This window comes from Camelus bactrianus, chromosome 30, assembly GCF_048773025.1.
Source record: "Camelus bactrianus isolate YW-2024 breed Bactrian camel chromosome 30, ASM4877302v1, whole genome shotgun sequence".
Classification (NCBI taxonomy): Eukaryota; Metazoa; Chordata; class Mammalia; order Artiodactyla; family Camelidae; genus Camelus; species Camelus bactrianus.
Window position 1 is genome coordinate 20299623 of NC_133568.1, and position 17904 is coordinate 20317526.

Here is a 17904-nt window from a genome sequence, read left to right on the forward strand (position 1 = left end):
GCATTGCACCCATCTGCTTTTGTCTCAGGAGCCAGATGTGTCTTGCAGACGATCACACTTAGCTTGAGTTTGGAATAAATGCATGTAACTTTGGGGTTGTTAGGTATTTCTGACTTTGATTATTTTTTTTAAAAGGAAAATACCCAACAGGTTAACTTACATTGAATGAAGGTAGTGAAATCAACCCTATGGTTAACAATATACATAGCTGACCTTACAGCCTTTCTATTTCTTGTTGTTATTATGAAGGATAGATAAAAAGGGACTAGTTAGAGGAGATCCCTGGAAGACTCCTCCCACAAAGCCAGGTTTGTTTCCAATCCTCTCAGTGCCCCCTCAGTCACGTGAACAGGTTAATAGACCTCTGAACAGTGAAAATCAGGAGCTGACTGTCTCACTCTACCACTAGCAGAAAGAATGTCGGTGCAGTGGGACCCACTAGGAAATCCCATCTCCTAGCTGACTTACTGGCCTATTACAGACTGCAGTGCCCCTGCATCCTGTGAGCCATGTATTGAAGATGCTGTTGGTCTTCCATCTCAGGTGGACCAGTTTCCCAGGTAGAATGGTCTCCCTTCTTCCAGTCTGCCCCCAGGTGGGACCTGGCTGGTTCAGTGACAAGACATGGTAATTAGTCTTTCTTGTAGAATCGTCAATGGGCTGTCCGTCCCTTCACTGGGCTGCCAGATTGGTGGGCCCACCTTGTGTTGGTAATGTCCTCTCTTCATTCCACGTCGGGCTACTCATACACTGTGCTCCTTAAAAGCCACTAAGGCTGCGGAAGAAGACTGAGCTCAGGCAGAGCTCTCTGCTCTAGACCAGAAGCAAAACCATCTCAGGATTCCTGTGCCCAGCCCCACTCACCAGCACCTTGCCCTCCTCAGTCTTCGCTCTGCTCCAGGTGGATCGGAGCAGACTTGGAAGGTTCTGGGTTTGCACACCAGTGCCTTAGTCACTACAGAAGATCTGGGATGGACCTGCGACTTCCTCAGTTCTTGAATCCCCATGGGCAGGGCTCACCTGTCGCCTTGGGTGGGACCTACCCAGACTGTCAGAGTGGGTCTGGTTCACTTCCAGAGGACTCAGCACTTCTGCCCTGAGTGTGGCCAACTAAGGCAGCAACGATGTGAGGCGCTCGCCATGGGCCCCACAGCAGCTGCTTGTGCCAGGGCCCGCCACAGGGACCAGCAAGTCTCCTGTGGGGACTTCCCTCCTGTCCTGACTTGTGCGGCTGTTTGAGACAAGGGGCACGGGCTCGTTGTTTTCTTAAGTCCGCCAGCCCAGCCAGTGCTTGCTCCTCAGTTTATCAGATGGTGAATTCACAATGAGCACATGCCTAATATAATGTACTGTGGAGTCAAAGGATGAAACTTTACCCCTTGGGAGCTTGGGATAAATGGGCATGTGGATGAGAAGTAGCAGGTGAGCACGTATTAAGCAGCTAAAGAGGTGGAAACCTACTAGTAGGCCTCCTTACTCTTGCATAGGGGCCTTCCAGCAGTTTCTTGTCACTTCTGCTCATCAGGGTAGCATCTGATACTGTACGTGGGACAGCTTATAAGAGTGTAAAGTGCTTAATATTTGAAGACCCTGAAGCTGGAATCTCCAGAGTGAGTATGAGGGAGGAGGACATCCTCCATCTACATTCCCTCCTTCCTGCTGGGAAAGCCAGCCACCTGGCAAGGGGTTGGCGGGGTGGATGGGGAAGAGGTTGGAGCAGAAGCTTCGAAGCTCTGACAAGGCTTGCAGCCTTGCCGATAAACTCTAAGCTCCCTACTGAGGACCCTGGAAGTTGTTTGGTGTTGGATCAGCCACATGCCGCCATGTGTGTGCCCAAATCTGGCTTTCCAGAGGGCACCACGGCCAGTCTCCTGAGCCCAGACACCCAACCTGACTGACCTGGTTTCTCTTGATTGCTTTTGTCACAGCACCACCTGCTGGTGAGATTAGATTTTGGGCAGAAATGGGCAGAATTTGTTCTTTATCTTTCTTCCACTCTTCCAGAAGAAACAAGGTTTCAGTTACTTATTATTTTCCTAGACACATGACAGGGAGCAATCTCAAGCTCTATGAAGTAGGGAGAGAATCTGCATTAAACTATTATTATTGCACTCATGGAAGTCTGCTTTGTAAGATAGTACAACTGATGACTTATTCCTGTGATGGGCACTGTTTTTTCCGTGGGAGACTGACATGCAGACATGTCAAGGTGTAACCAGAATGACAGCATCGACCTGGGAGAGAGGAAGTCAATCTCCATAGCCATCTAATTCTCCATTCCCCATGATGAAAAATAAATACATAAAAATCTATAATATGCTTTGTATCTACAGGACAACATCTGAGTCAGCTCATTGCTGGCACCGCCCAGTGGAGAGAAAAAGAACAATCTCCCACTTAATCCTGTTAACGCCTATGTGAACACTCATCAGAAGGCATTCTGAATTCACCTCAACACATCAGGTGATAGAATTTCTGTAAAGTGTGGGTGTTGGGGTATCTGCCCTCCCTACCTCCCCAGGTAATGTAACCGAAGTAATTTGTAGATAGTAAAGCCTTATGTAAGTGGAAGTATTGTCATTGTTGTAAATGAAGAACTAAGGATGGTCAGATGGAAAATACTTGGTAACACAGAGAAAGTACCTTTTTAAATTAAAAACTAGAGAAACATCTGTTGGAACTGTTAACAGGAGAGATGAGGTAATGGCAGAGAAAATAGGCTTGTCTCACTTCTGGCCATTGAATTTCATTTTCTTTCCATTCATCCCCCAAAATGCATTTTGTGCAAAGGAGTTGGTGCAAACTCTGTTTCACTGTTTTGTTCGCCTGTTGTTAACTGGGCCTTATTGCTGTGTATTTGAAAGATAGCTCTAAGGGTTGGTCCCCCACCCCGACCCTTAGCAGAATTGCAACCAGGTTCTGACTTAGCTGGCAAACTCACTGCCCTGTTTGGAAGTAGGAACTACATCTAGTTAGCAGACAAAGCTTTGGGCTAATGATAGGAAGCAAGCTCCGTGACCACGTCACACCCACCCGAGTCACCACGTCCATTCACTCTACACATTCGGGAGACAGCAGTGCAGAGACGTCACTGTGTCCAGTTTTGGGTCATCTGCACGGGACTGCAAATGCAGTGGGTCTTGGTGCAATGGTGGCTGCATTGACCTCATGAGGTCATGGTCTAAGCCAGTTAAGGGCAGACTACAGGCTCTCCGTGTTGTTCCCTCCCTTCTAGAAGTCTAACGTTGAATCCTTGACAGGAGGAAAGGGGCCAAGGGGTCCCCAAGGCTGCCTTGCGTTCTCCAGGCCATGTGGTAAAGTAGAAAGCCACACTCTCCCCTGCCCTGAATTTAAGGACCCATAAACAAGCACTGCTTTTGTTGGGCTCTGGTTCATTAGTCCCTTCCTTTTCTTCTAAATCAGAAACAGAATGTTCTATCCTGTTCAAATGTGGAACAGCAGAACACTTGGAGAATTTTCTCTCATGTGCTTATGACTAGAATTGCTCCCATTGTCATTCCTTTCTTTTTCTAAAGCTGTGGCAGTAAAACTGGCTTCAGACTGAAGTTTCAAGTGCTTTCTAGTCGTTCCTATTTCTTAGGTCTTACTCCAATAAACTGTACTTCCCCATAATTCCTAATCTTATCTACTGGAAGAGAGCTGAAATGGCAACTCAGATCATTTTCCCAAATGGTGCACCTCCAGATGTTGTCTTTCTGTGAACGCAGTTACAGGTCATTTGCTTTTCTGAGTCTTTAAGAAAACTGCTTTGCAGTTAACATTTGGAGGGTCTTAAATCAGTTTTCCACTTAATTGGAATTGCCCTGTAAGCCAGGAATAAATCTTGAACACAAAATAAAGTCACCATGGTCACAGCGGCGTGGGCAGGGGAGGGGCACTTCCAGTGACAGTGATGCCGCGTTTGCCACAGCAGATGACTTCTTTGTTCAGACTCTCCGTTTTAAACCCCGTCCCTCTTTGCCTTTGAGCTGGCTTCATAAGGCGGCCTTCGGCCACATTTTGCAGGCTTTTCTGCTGGACCCTAAGAGTTGGACCCCGTGCTCCACCCCCGCCTCTCGCTCTCACTCAAGGCTCATCTTGGGGGCCCTCATTGTCCCCTCTTGTCCACACCGCCTTCTGGACACCTCTCTTCCACAGGACTCAGGCAACACAAACCTGCACCGCATGCAAGCCCGACGCTGGTAGAACCTGTCGTTGGCCACCAAGTCCTGTCAGTTCTACTTCCTAAACCCTCCTGATGGAGAAGCTGGACAATGAATAAACTCTTTAAAAATGAACATGATTATTTCAGATGTGAACAAAAAGTATGAAGAAAACAGAAGAGGGAAATGGAATCAAGAATATTTGACATAAAACCTAATTGAAAAGAAGGCAAGTTAGGATCTGGAGGAAAAGAATTTTTCAAGCAGAGGAAAGTGCAAGGACCAAGCCCTGGGAGGAGGGCGAGTGTTGGTATGTTGGGGGAGTGGCCCGTAATAGCATCCCTCTTCCTTGCCCTGGTTCCGAACCAAAGGCGAAATAAGACAGAAATAAGCAGAAGGGGCAAAGAGGTCACCTTTACTAAAAGCTGGCAGCAGAGAATGTGGTTTGTGTCACTGAGTGAGTAGACTTCCGACTCTTTAACCCTATCCTCTGCCAGACGTACCCCCAACCCTGCTGGGCGGAGGTAGCCCTCCTCCTTGCTCTGAGCAGAGCGCCCCCTGGCGATGCAGCTGAGAACGCGGCTCCGGAGAGGGCGTGGCGAGGGCAGGGCTGCGCATGCTCAGTGTGTCTTCCCAAACTCCCGCGAGAGACCGCAGGGACCGCCCTGCGGGACTGTGCCGCGCTGCCAGTCTTGCGCCCTCCGGGGGCCAGTGTGGTTAGCGCTCCGCGACTGGGGCTGGAGGGAGTGAGACCAGGCCGCAGACGTCGGCCAAGGCCAGGGGATGCGAGACAAGGTCATGTCTCCCAGGAGGCTGGCACAAGGCAGGTCCTTACTAAATCGTTTCCTCAACCTCTCCGCCCGCCTCGGCCCTCCAGCCCCATAACACAGCTCTGCGGCTTCACCGCGGCCTCTGGGCCCCATCCACGCATTTCCCTCTAGTCGCAGCCACGCAACAGACACACCTGGAATGTCCACCCGATGAGGGACGGAAATTCCCATCCGCCTGATTTCAAACATTTGGAAGCAGTGTCTCCGTAAGTCGTCTCCCACGGGTTACACGCGGAGCCCAGGGTTTTGATTCAGAGTCTGTGCCTGTGACTGAGGTTCGAGGAGCCCAGCGCTGTCTGTCTCTGAGTCGGGGCGGGCCAAGGTGGCTTTTGAGCAGCACGGGGACTCGGTCTTCACTGGACAGCAAGTCGCTTTTCTCCAGGCCCCTCGGGCTGAGGGGTGTGGGCGGCGGCGGGAGGAGGAAAATCACCAGAAGTGTAGGGCCGTCACCCTCACTCCCCGGGATGTCAGCTCCGCCCTGGCCGGTGTGAGCCTCCGCTTCCTGCCTGGGCCCAGGAGACTGAGAGGACAGAGACATGCTTCTTAAGACAGGACTGGAATCCAGGCTTCCTTGGGGTGGCTTTGGACATGTGAATTCATTTATTTCCTCCTCTGCTTCTATTTTACAGTGGGTTATGACAAATAAATTCCAGTATGTCACGTGCTACTGCTGTGGCCGTCTCTCTGACAGTCAAAACCAGAACTAACTATGAATTTTGAAATGTCTGATGGTCAACAAAGTATTAATTTCCTCCCTGGATTGGTTAACATGACTTGTAAAATTCAGTTATTGGCAAGAACTGGCAGGCTGCATGGGGCACTGCGGTTTCGCTCGTCTGCAGAGACTCCCTTCCTTTCTGCGTGGACAGACTCCTTTGCTGCTTGAGCCCTGGCGTTGTACAGGTAAGAGGTGGAATTGTTTTCAGCTGTTTGGGTAGACTAAACAGTGAGTACATAGCCACAGCTTCCTCTGGTTCAACTTACTAGGTAGAGTTCCTTGGACCTGGAAGAAGCGCCTGGTGAGCCGGCCACCTACCCACAGATTCCAGGCTTCACTTTCTGTTCCAGGGTGTGTTTGTGAATTGCCAAGGAACGGAAATTTTGGCCGTGGTCAGGCATTTGCTGTCTCTCTTTTTTTGAACGTTTTTTATTGAAATGTAGTTGATTTACAGTGTTGGTGTCAGGTGTACAGAAAATTGATTTGGTTATACATATATAATTTCTTTTCCGTTTCTTTTACATTGTATGTTATTAATAGAAATTGACTCTAGTTCCCTATGTGTATCTCTCTTTTGAATTGCTTATTTGGCCCAGGACAGGCCATTGCCCATCCTCCCGGATCAATAAATATCAAGAAAATTACCCAAAACCAAGTGGAGACTACAGTCTGGATAATGAGCTGATTTATGCCTTTAATGAATCTCTGCCATTGTCACCACAGTGGGCAGCCCTGGGGAGCCTACTGCTTTCATGTCACTCTTCATGAGCAAAGACAAATTGGAACAGGCACCCTTTGGGGGTTTTCTCAGGGAGCAGGACTCTTCTCAGCAGATGAAATAGATGTGGCCTGATTGAATAAGCTTCCACGAGGAGCCATTGCAGGGCCCCAGGGGAAGGTGTGGGGAAGGTGTGGGGGCAAAGCTGGCGCCAGAGGGACACCAGTGCCACCCGCACAAAGCCTTGTGAAGAGAGGCGTTTCTGGCTTCTGCCGGCTGAGGAGGGAGAGGAGGACACTGTGGTCTCCCCAGGGGGTTGCGTTTAGCCCTCGGATACGCCAGAGGAACCGGCGGGTGTGGGAAGAAAATATCAGAACTTCTCTTTCTGTTTGTTGGCATTCCTGAAAGTTGTAAGAGTTAACGTTCGTGCGCTGTTTTAAATAAGTGTCAGACACTGCTTCACCTGTGTGGTGGTCTTCATCTTGACAAGAGCACTGGGAAGTGACGACTTAGAATTTACCCAAGATGCGGAGGCTCAGTGGATTCCAATGATCAGCCTGAGGTCAGGTCACTGCCAGGAGGTGTCAGAGCAGGCTGGCTGGCTCCTGAATGGTCTTTTATCACCATTGTTTAACCACTTTGTGGCTGAGACCATCTTCACCATGTGGTTCATGTACACACACACACACACACACACGCCCCAATTTTATTTCTCACCGAGAGGTAAAAGTTCGCAGCCCTTGGGACAGAGCCCTCCGTGAATAAGAGCCCCCGCCCTGCTGCCTCTGACCCAACAGTGGGAATTTGAGCAAGTCCCTCGGGCTCTGGCCCTCCGTTTTGTAACAGGAAGACTGTGGACACGGCGACCTTGGGTCCTTTCCAGCTCTGTCATTCACTGCTCCCAGGACAGCACTATAGTAGGAGATTAATCCCCCCTGATTAATCCTTTAATCAGACAACAGCTTGAGTTTTCCACTGCGTTTAACTGCCTGTTTCCCTGGGAGTGCTTCAGGGATTGTCAGCACTTCGGGTGGTTTGGGACCATTTCATACTAGATGGATCTGATTTTGCAAAATTTAGCTTAAAAAGAAAAGGAAGAGGACTTTGGGTTTTGGGGTTTTTTTGTTTTGTTTTGTTTTGGTGTCTGTGGATCACAGAATTGTGGCCTTGCTGCCCCCGGGGAGTGGGGCTGCCCTGGAGAGCATTACCTTCCTATGGAGTGCCCGGGAGAGGGAAAGGAGGGGTTACAGCCAGACTTCCAGGAGGTGGTCGGCAGGTTTGCAGAATATATTTGAAACGCTCTCTCATTTAGGTGTTCACTCTTTTACATTTGGTTGATTGTTTAAATCACTAGATAGGTTTAAAAATGATGATAAAAAGAAAGTATTCATTTTTAAGGAGTTGGTTCCACCTTTGCCTACACATTCTTTTCTCATTCTAAGATTTTAAATGGACACCTCTCATCAAATGGGTAAGCTCCTTGAAGGAGAGACCTTGCCTTACTCACATCTGTACCTCAGGGTTTGCCCTGCACCTGGCACATTATACGCTTTCAACATATTTTTATGCATAAAAGAACATGCCGACTTTGCAAAGACCTTGTGGGTTTTTTAATTGGTACCCTTCCTTTGCCGCACTGGAAATGACTAACTGTCTTTATAAAAGTGCCAGGAATGGAACAAAGCTTTCTCTCACCCCAGAAGCCACAGACCCATTTTAAAATATAACCAATAATGTCTTTTTTTTCTAACTATAAAATAATGCACACACAAAAGGTGGAAAAGTTAGGAACCTTAATGAGGAAAAATAAGATGACCTATGATTTCATTAACATGTTGCCATTGTTTGGTTGGTTTCTACCAGGTTTGGTGTCTAAGCACCACTTTTTAACAATGCACATTGTGATTATGTTATATTCAATATCCTTTTTTCCCCTTATGTTTTGAGCATCTTCCATTGTTAATAAAAATTCTTAGTAAACATTTTTAAAAGCTGGTAGTATTTTGTCAGGTGAATGTAGCATCATTTGAGCAAATATATCAATAATGGTGGTCATTTGGATGGTTTCTAGCTTTTTGCCATTGTAAAGAACACTGCAGTGAACATCTTTGCTATTATCCCAATTAAAACTTATGAACAGTTGGAGCAAGAGATGGGGAACTAAGCTGTTACTCTCTGCAATGTAAGAGGATGTGCCTTGGTTTCCAGAGGTGGAGTAAATTCAGCCCCAGGGGGGGAAGGTCGGTGAAGATCGGTGGGTTGGGGCAGTGTTGCCTGAGGGAGGACAGTGACGAGGTCAGAGCACCTGCTACAAAAGGAAAAAGTGATGTGTTTTTTTCCTTCCTGGAAAAAGAAAGGAAATTCAGTAAAGAGAAAATTCTGATACACATTTGGGCTGATGTTTTAAAGACTTAAACATCTCAGCTTTGAGAGGAGAAATCAAGATTTTACTTTTTCTCTCTATGAAGTGTTCCTTTAGTGGCTGGTGTTTGACAGCAGATTTCAGTGGCCTGGGTTGTGAATACCTAGAGACTGACATTTGTAGCTGTGATTCCATGGCAGCATTTCTAATGTCAAGACTACTTCCAGATATATGGCACTTTGCAAACCTAGGACACGTGGTGTTTGCCGTGAACTCGGTTTGGCTTATTTTTGTCCTTCAAGGACTTGACAGTCTAGTGGAGGAGAAAATCATTGAAGAAACAATAGGAGCAGGAGTTCTGGAGTGGACAGCCCTGAGTTCAAATCCTGGCTCTGCCTCTGACTAGCTGGGTGACGTAGGCAATTTAACCTCTCAGCACTTTAGCTACTTGGTCTGCAAACTGGGGTTCATAGTCCACAGTCGTAGGACTCGGGGAGAGGGTGCAGCGTCAGCACAGGCCTGGCTCATGGGAACGACTTGATTTCAAGTGTCTCAGATGCACAGAAAAGAGCAGCCACTTAGGTCAGGAGCAGAGGCAGCTTCACAGAGGGGCATCTACCTCACTGGTCCTTGGGGATGTTTGGGAGGTGACTTGTGGAGAAGTGGGGTAACAGCATCCCCACCAGGGAAACTATTGTTTCAGGAATGTGACGCTGGAGCACCAGCCAGAAGTTCAAGTTCTCTGTGCCCTGATTCTTTACTTTTGCTGGATCATTCTGCATTTGTCAGTATCTTCTTAGGTTACATTTGCCCTGCCTCTTTAAAAAAATTATTCATCTAAGAATCATATATCATTAGAGCTTAACTAACTTTTTCTATGCAAACTGCAAAAGGAAATAATTTTCCTCTTTTTTCCTTTGATATTAGGTTGACTATTATCGTTTAAGTAGTCTAAAATAAACTGGCACGCTGTTGGCAGATTTTAGTGTATTTTGTCTACTTTAAATACCATCTGTATGATGATCGCCCACTGTCTGCTGTATCCCTGCATGTGGATGTTTAATAATTGTCACAAATTCATCCCATCCAAAAACAGAACTTCTGGGCTTCTACCCCAAACAAATCCTCCCTTAGTCTTTCTCATTACAAAAATGTTACAAGTAACCATCCAGTTGCTCCAGCGGAAATCAGGAACCATGCTTGATTCACCTTTCCCTCACCACTCCACGCAAGCTAGTTCACCAACAGAACTGTCTGTTTCATCTTGAGAATGCATCCCAAACCACCCACATCAGTGCGTCTTCCGTGCTTGTCCAAGCCACCCTCGCCTCTCATTCGGGCTTCTGTATGAGGTTCTATTGTGGTACCACCTCCATCAATTTCCACCAGGACCATCAGTTCAAAATATAGAAGACCAAGCCAGGCCCCAGAGGAGAAGCCTCCAGTGGACTCCATCATTCTAGAGTGACCCCAGCTCCTTGTGAGGATGCACAGCCTGATATGGCCCGACAGCCTCCCTGCCCAGCTTTGCCACTCTCACCTTCGTGTTTACCCTCTAACCTCAGCACCAGTGACATTTTGATCCAGATAATTCTTCATCATGGGCAGTTGTCCTGTGCATTGTAGGATGTTTAGAGTCATGTCCACCCCTCCCCACTAGTTGCCAGGAGCACCCTCCCACACTGTGGCAACAAAAATGTCTCCAGACATTGTCTAGTATCCCCTGGGGCACAGAGTCATCCATTGAGAGTCACCAGTCATGTCACCCTGGCTTCCTTCCCACTGCACAAGATGAGCATCCTCCTGGTTATATCCATCGGGGTAGCTCGCCCTGCTCCTGACACTCTTCCTTAGCTGGTCTCATGTTTGCCTCCTTCTCTGTTCTGATCTCCACTTAGATGTCACCTCTTTGACCACCCCAAACTAAGGCGGCCCCTTCAGAGTCACCCTACACTACATCGCTGCATTTTAATTTCTTCATATCATTTGTCAGTATCTGAAACGAGTTTGTTTATATCTTGGTTCATTGTTCTTTCATTAGGTTGTAAGCTTCATGAGAGTAGAAACTTGTCCATCTTCATGAGGTGTCCCAAACGTGACCAAGAGTACCACGCCCGCAGCAGGCATGTGACAGTAACTAATGTCGAGTGGATGTGTAAATGACTTCCTCCTCCTTCACAGAGGTATTTGTTTCAAGGTCTGGAGTGGTGGCCTGAGGGGTTGGGGCAATTCTAGGACATGACTGTTGGAGAAGCCTAGGGAGATTTTGTTTTGACAGCATCTTCTAGCCTCAGCTTTCTTCGTCTGATGAACTAAGTGCCAGGGGCCCCATGTCGGTGACCCATGGGTCCTGTCCTCTTACTGAGGAGGTTCTAACAGAAAGGTCACTTCTCACAGGGAAATATACACAAAATGTTATGATAACTCACAGAGAAAAAAATGTGACAATGAGTGTGTATATGTCCATGAATGACTGAAAAATTGTGCTGAACACTGGAATTTGACACAACATTGTAAAGTGATTATAAATCAATAAAAAATGTTAAAAAAAAAAGAAAAAAGAAAAAGAAAAGTCACTTCTGGGGCAACCCAAGCACAAGGGTAGCAGGTGGAGAATATCAAGGTCTTGGAGAGGTTGTTGACACAAAGAGAACATTGATTTCTAGGAAAGGAAAGGGGCCCTTCCCTTTGGAGCCAGCGGGGGTCACGTCCTAGGAGACTGGGAGCGCCCCTCCCTCCTCAGGAGCATGGCGCCCAACCCCAGCCTCCTGACCACCCCGTGGTCACACACACTCCTCTCTGCGTCTCGCAGGATACATTTCCAGAGGCCTCCAGCCAACCTCTTGACTCTCTTTGCCAAATACAAGGGCCAGTTCTGCCTCCTTCTGACCTCTCTGAAGCTGCTGATTCAGTGAATCACTTTCTATCCTCATTGTCTTCCCCACTCTTGGCAGGCTTCCTTACAGAAAAAAAAGAAAAAAAAAAAAACTCTGAAAGATTAATATTGACCACAAAGGATATGTTTTTCCACTTTTTTTTAACATCTCATTTTTCAATCTTAATTGATTCAACTTGCTGCAACTATAATACATTACAATTAAATATTAGAGTCAAGAGCTGGGGACAAAAGGCAATATTGATAGGATGTATGTTAAATACTGAAGCTTTAAAGATAAAAATGAATCGCCTTATTGTTCCCTGTAGATGTGGAACCTCTCAGAACAGCACACTCCCAGGTGGCAAAAGCATTGATCAGCACATAGCACGTGCCCGCAGGATGGAGCCAAGTGTCCAGCACTCGTCGTGGCTTTTGTTCCCTAGAGGGAGAAACTCAAGCAAGAGGCTGTGGTTCTCCCTCTAACAGCACCCAGGTGTGCAGGGCTGGGATATCCGGTGTCTGGACTCATGAGAATTTGTCATTTTTACAGCTCTGTGGTGAGTTCATGTTGAGGAATGCTCTGCCTCCACCTAGAGGCTAAACCTGGTCATTTTTGAGGCTGACTCCAGTGCAGAATCCGCTTCCAGTACACAAATGTAAAGAACGGTTTTGTTTTAGGGAAACCATGAAGTAGCTGAATTCACGTTTAGGGGAAAGAGTCTGCTGTCTGAGACCATGAAGCTATACCCCGCCCCCAAGCCCAGCAATACACGTGCCCGCCTGTCATTCTCTGAGCTCCTAGCCTCGTCTGATGGTTCCTGTCAGTGTGCATCTCTCTTTTTATCAAGCAGCTTGAGATTTAGAATAAATCCTCTTTGTTGTTTAACCCAATTAGATTGGGTTTTGGTTATTTACACCTGCAAGCAGCCCAACCTGTAGAAACTCACTCAGAGGAGAAACGATGAAAAACCCAGGCCTGAGTTCACCTCTTGTCTTCATTTCTAGTATTGCCATGATAAAGCACCACAAGCCAGGTGGCTTAAAACAGCAGAAACTCCTCCGGAGTCTAGAAATCTGAAATGAGGTGTATCAGACTAAGGGCCCACAGCATGACCCCATCTTAACTAACTACATCTGCACTAGCCCTATTTCTAAGAAAGGTCACGTTCTGAAGTGCTGAGGGTTAGGACTTGGCCATAGGAATTTGTGGGGGACACAATTCAACCCACAAGAGGGCCTCTCCAAGGCCCTCCTGTGACAATACTTTGACTGCTGTCAGCAACAGTGGGAGGGAACACTGTGGGAGCCAGGAGGCCCAGCCATCGGAGTGCTCTCGTGTACTTGGATCTGTAATTCCCGAATTGCCCGTGTCCGAGCTCACTTGGCTGAGTCTGCACCACTCGGATGACTGTTGCTCCTAGAACTTGTGCTGGTTGGTGTGGGTGTCACTGGCAGTGGTGCACTGGAGCCATGGAGCCCAGGGATGGACAGGACCGGAGGGTGATACCCAGGGTCTGAGGCTTTGTGCAGGAGACCGGAAACATCCTCATAGCATCTCTCACCCCCTCGACAGCTCGTGCACACGCCCCTTCCAGAGATGGGTCAGGAGCAGCCAGTGGGCAACAGGAACGAGGCCAGGGCCCCACCCTGGAGGTGCTGTTTGTTCTTCCCACCATCCCGGCTCCAGCCTGCGTTCCTGCTGACATTGGGGGTGACAAGAACCCTGGGCTGGGCACGCCCACGTTGTCAGAGACCCAGGGGCAAAGTGTGTGTCTGTGTTTTGGCTGGAGAGGGGAGGGAAAGGGCCTGATGACGAGAGCTGTGGGGTTGGCTGTGTGCAGAGCCCACATGGTGCTTCTGATGCTCCAGGAACCAGAGCACAGGCTGGGACAGGAGGTGGGGTGGGGTCAGCTGGGGCTCTGGAGAGGGACTAGGTGCACTGGGGGCTGGACCTTGTGCACGGAGAGTCAGGGGTCAGTCAGACTAGGGAGCCTGAGAATAGCTGCTCCCGGGAGGGAAGTGCAGTTGAGACGAGCCCTAAACAAGCATTAGACGCGCACATTTGATGGGCTCTGCGCCGTCGGGGCTGCTGGTGTGTTTTCCCCGCAGCGGTTCTCGACCCCTGCTACAGGTGAGACCATTTGGGGATTATTAAAAAATGCTGATGCCGCGGTCGCACCCTGAGGAATTCTGATTTAACTGGCCTGGGGCAGGACCTACATTAGTATTTTTTAAAGCACCCCAGGTGATTAAATTGTGCAGCCAAGGTGGAAAATCATAGTTGTTGAAAGACCAGAGGAGGAAATGGAGAGTTCTTTTTCCAACTCCAGGTGAGGCAAGGACTCAAGTACCACATTTAACTCCACTGGCAGCCAGAGCACTAATTGTTCACAGAAGAGCAAGTTCTGACAGAGTCCTTCACCTCGGGGGCCTCCTTTTGGGCAGGGAGCACAGATCCTGGCAGGGCTGCCAGGGCAGAGCCAGCTGGCCTGGGCGGCGAGGCCTCTTCCCTGGTAAACGGGCACTTCCTCTAGGAATTCCCATGTCTGCAAGGGAGGGTAGCAACCCTAACAGACCACAGCCAGAAAATAACACCAGCCCCAGGGTGGAACCAACTCATGTCCCCAGGTCCCCAGCCAGAGGGAAGACAGGTGGGCCCCCAGGCAGGCCCCAGAAGGCACCGTGGCAGAAGACCACAGGGGCACCTTTGGGTGGACCCTGGGAGTGATGTGGGGGATGAGGGCAGAGGGTAGGGTAAGCTCTGTCCCTGCGGGTGGGTGACCCCCCACGGAGAGAGCACCCTCCCATCTGACTCCTGCTCAGAAGGGGGAGCATGGGGCATCCAGCCAGTGCTTCTAAATTTTAGGCCTAGCTCTTCCTTGCAGGGCAAATTAATTAACCTTTCAGCCTTGGCGGGGTGGGAAAATACCAAGTCACCTCACAGGCTTTCCAAAGGTTAATTATTTCCCATTTCAGCGCCTCTGGGAAAGCACTGAGGTCCCTCATTGTGATCTCTTCCCCCGCCCTGTTTCCTCTCTCTCTGCACCCTTCCTTCAGGCATGATTTCATATTCACTTGAATTAAATTCCAGCTATCTAAAATGGCAGAGCTGGCTTGAACTTAGAGGCTGACATTAGGAAAGCACCAGCGTTTTTATTCATGCTAGTCTCACCGAGTTAAAAGTCCAAGGCATCTTACAGCAGACGTGCCAATATTTGTACAGTGTCCTGTAGTTTATGAAGCACTGATTTGTCATCTCACCAAGTCATTAAATTCTGAGGACAGACATAAATAGATCTGGACCTCATACCATCTCTGCATTATTGAATACCCAAAGCTTCTCATCGCTAGACCACCTTACAATGCGAGATTTTGGGGGCTTGAGGAACTAACTCCTCTTGATGGAATTCAAGTCAGAGCCGCCATATGGTGAACCTCAACTCTAAGGAACAGTGGTGGAGGGAGACTTCCTTGTGTTGCGCACAGGGATAGCCTTGCTCCTTTGCAGCCATCAGCATCACCTGGAGGGCGTGTGACCTGGAGGCCCACAGGGCCCCACATGCAGAAGGACTCTGCAGTTAGGAGAGTCACCCCCTGGTGTAATGCTCTGCTGTTGAAATTCTTAATAATTTTTAAACAAGTGGCCTTGCATTTTCATCTTGCACAGGACCCTGCAAATATTGTAGCCTGTCTTGCCTGGTAACTTCTTTAAAACGCAGAATCTCAGCCCCTGCACTGTACCTGCTGATTCAGAATCCGCATTTTTACAAGATCCCTAGGTGATTCACATACGTGTGGACATTTGAGAAGCACTGCTCATACTGCTTTGGAGTTGTTTTCCTAGAAGTTAGTACAAAAAGATGTTATTAAGAGGAGATTTTTTTTAAACTGGAAAGAGCATGTAAGACAATGACAGTTTTGACACCCTAAAGATCTCTCTCTCTTTTTTTTAATAGTCTTAAACTTAATATCTTGGAATGTACACTATCTCAAGTCGTTTCAGAAGATTCAGACAAGCAGAGATCTTGTCACAGAATGCTAGCAGGGAGCAGGGGCCAAGTGCTGCTTTAACACAGTTCCTTCATTTTGGAGTCATAGCCAAATATTCCACACCCCGTTTCCTGGCCAGGACAACAGGGGAATTCCTTAGAGGGGGATCCATCCATGGCTTCAGTTTCACTCGATGCCACTGGAAGGCTTACTGGTATTCTAATTCCCCTGGAGCCCTGGGTAAGCCTCGAGCCTATACATTTTGGAGGTTGATGGGATTACCCACGTGGGCCCAGCACACCTGAAGGGCACGGCTCTCCCGTCAGGCGCTGTGGGACCCTAAGATGGCTCCTGGATCTTGGGGGCTGGGGAGAAAGGAGAAGGATACACATGCAATCAGAATAGCTCCAACCCGCCTGCCACACCAGCACTTAGCCAGCTGGGAATCACTGATAGAAACATCTGGGGTCAGTATCTTCTGGGCTTGAGATCTTTGAGTGGGTGGTGACATCTCATGGTGGAACAGGTCCAGGCAGTGAAGGGCCACATTAAAGCAATGCCATGGCATCTCCTGCAGGACACCACTGTGCCCCGCCGTGCACCTTCCATCAGCTTAGAAGGACTCACCCCCTCATCCTAAATCTCTGTAATCTGCAGTGTGACGCACAGCCTCTTGGACCACTCACCCTGAACCATTGTCTGTCCGTGGAAACAGAGGAGCAACAATGCCGTTCAGGACAGGTGCCCTCTCCACACCTTCAAGGGGATTTACTACAGGTTTGTTCCCCTGAGGAACTCCCATATTAAATGATAAATATTCCTGTAATAAGGAACACTGGTTCGTAAAAATAGGTACCAAAAGGGTGAATTCACCAATATTCACTTTGTTTTAAATCTTAAAATTAAATCTTAAGTAGAATAGTGGTTGCCAGGGGCTGGGGAATGGGGAGGGGGAGTTAGTGTTCAACACGGACAGAGCTTCACTTAGGGAAGACAAAAAGTTCTGAAGATGGATGGAGTGATGGTTGCATAACAGTGTGGATGTGCTTAATGGCACTGAACTGAACACATAAAAGTGGTTTAAATGGTGAGCTTTATATGATTTATAGTGCTGATTAACAATTCCCCAGCCGTCACCCTCAGATGACGCCAAGTGCTAGCTGTCCCCTTTTCTTTGTGGGGACAGTGATGGTGGGGCCCACTCACACCTCCTCCACGGAAGGCACACATGGCGGTAAAATTGTGTGATCACCAGTGGTGTTCCTGTAGCCTCGTCCTCCTCTCTGAAGCAGTCACCCACCCTGCTTACCACCCCTTCGTTCTCTGCTGTAATGCTTTGCTCACCTGTCTTCGGGTCCATCCCGAGCAGACACAGTCCTTGGTGGGCATTTTCTTATACCAGGAGCAGCCCCGCTCCCTTGATTCTGTCTTCTCCAGCCTGTACACTTAGCCGCTGGGGACACATAGGGTAAGAATGCACCCTCTGTCACGGCTTGCGGACACCTGGTTCAATCCCCACAGGCCCTGGAGAGCCAGTTTGGCCAACCAGCGCCTGGCGGCCCCAGCTGGCCTCCCTTCTCACCCTCCTTTGTCCGGCGCCCTCTGGGGTCCATCTGTCTGGGATTTTCCTCTCCACAGGGCCTGCATGTGGTGCTAGCACCTGGTGAAGCAGACTTTGTAATAAAATCCTGCAAAAATGTATCTGCTCTGAGCATTAACCATTTGTATCAGGGACCCATCCTCCTGTTGTAGAGCCTTGAGATTCAGCACGTGGTCTGTGCAGCCAGGGCCATGATGGGGAAAGCTGCACTGAGGAGCAAGGTAGAGCTTTCTGAGCAGAGCCCACCCTCCATGCTCTGGGGACTTCCACCTCTTCCTGTGCACAGAAACACAGAGCTTTGCACTTTGGGACTGCCCCATCCAAATCCACCATACACACTCCTGCCCCACCAGTAACGTGCTCGCCCAGCATTGTCCTTCTCCGTGCTTGTCTCTGTGCGCACACTCCGCAGGCCTGCGTGTGCGCACAGACCACACATCCAAGTCCCGGGGTAGCTAACATTGACAGTGGGTTCAGAGAGTGTCAGTCTGCTCACTCCACGCTGGCGTTCTCCATCAGCCTTCTACCCAATGGTCTGAGCATGGGCTAATGATGCAGCCTAGAGCCAGCATGCCGTCGGATGTCACAGATGGTGATCTTCTAGCTCTGTCATTCCTTCTGAAGTGATTGGCTGGAATTTGTCTA

The 17904-nt window shown here is 48.7% G+C and overlaps 1 long non-coding RNA gene across 2 annotated transcripts; it reads left to right on the plus strand.

The window, feature by feature from the left end:
• Window positions 1–4545: 4545 nt before the first annotated feature.
• On the plus strand, window positions 4546–16335 carry LOC123618643 (uncharacterized). Of its 2 annotated transcripts, none has more exons than XR_012503279.1 (3): window positions 4546–5199; window positions 5623–5896; window positions 5981–16335. It is a non-coding gene; the product is annotated as an uncharacterized LOC123618643 (long non-coding RNA). The 2 variants fall into 2 exon arrangements; XR_006727081.2 differs by having other exon boundaries at window positions 4548–5199; window positions 10833–16335.
• The last annotated feature ends 1569 nt before the right edge of the window (window positions 16336–17904 follow it).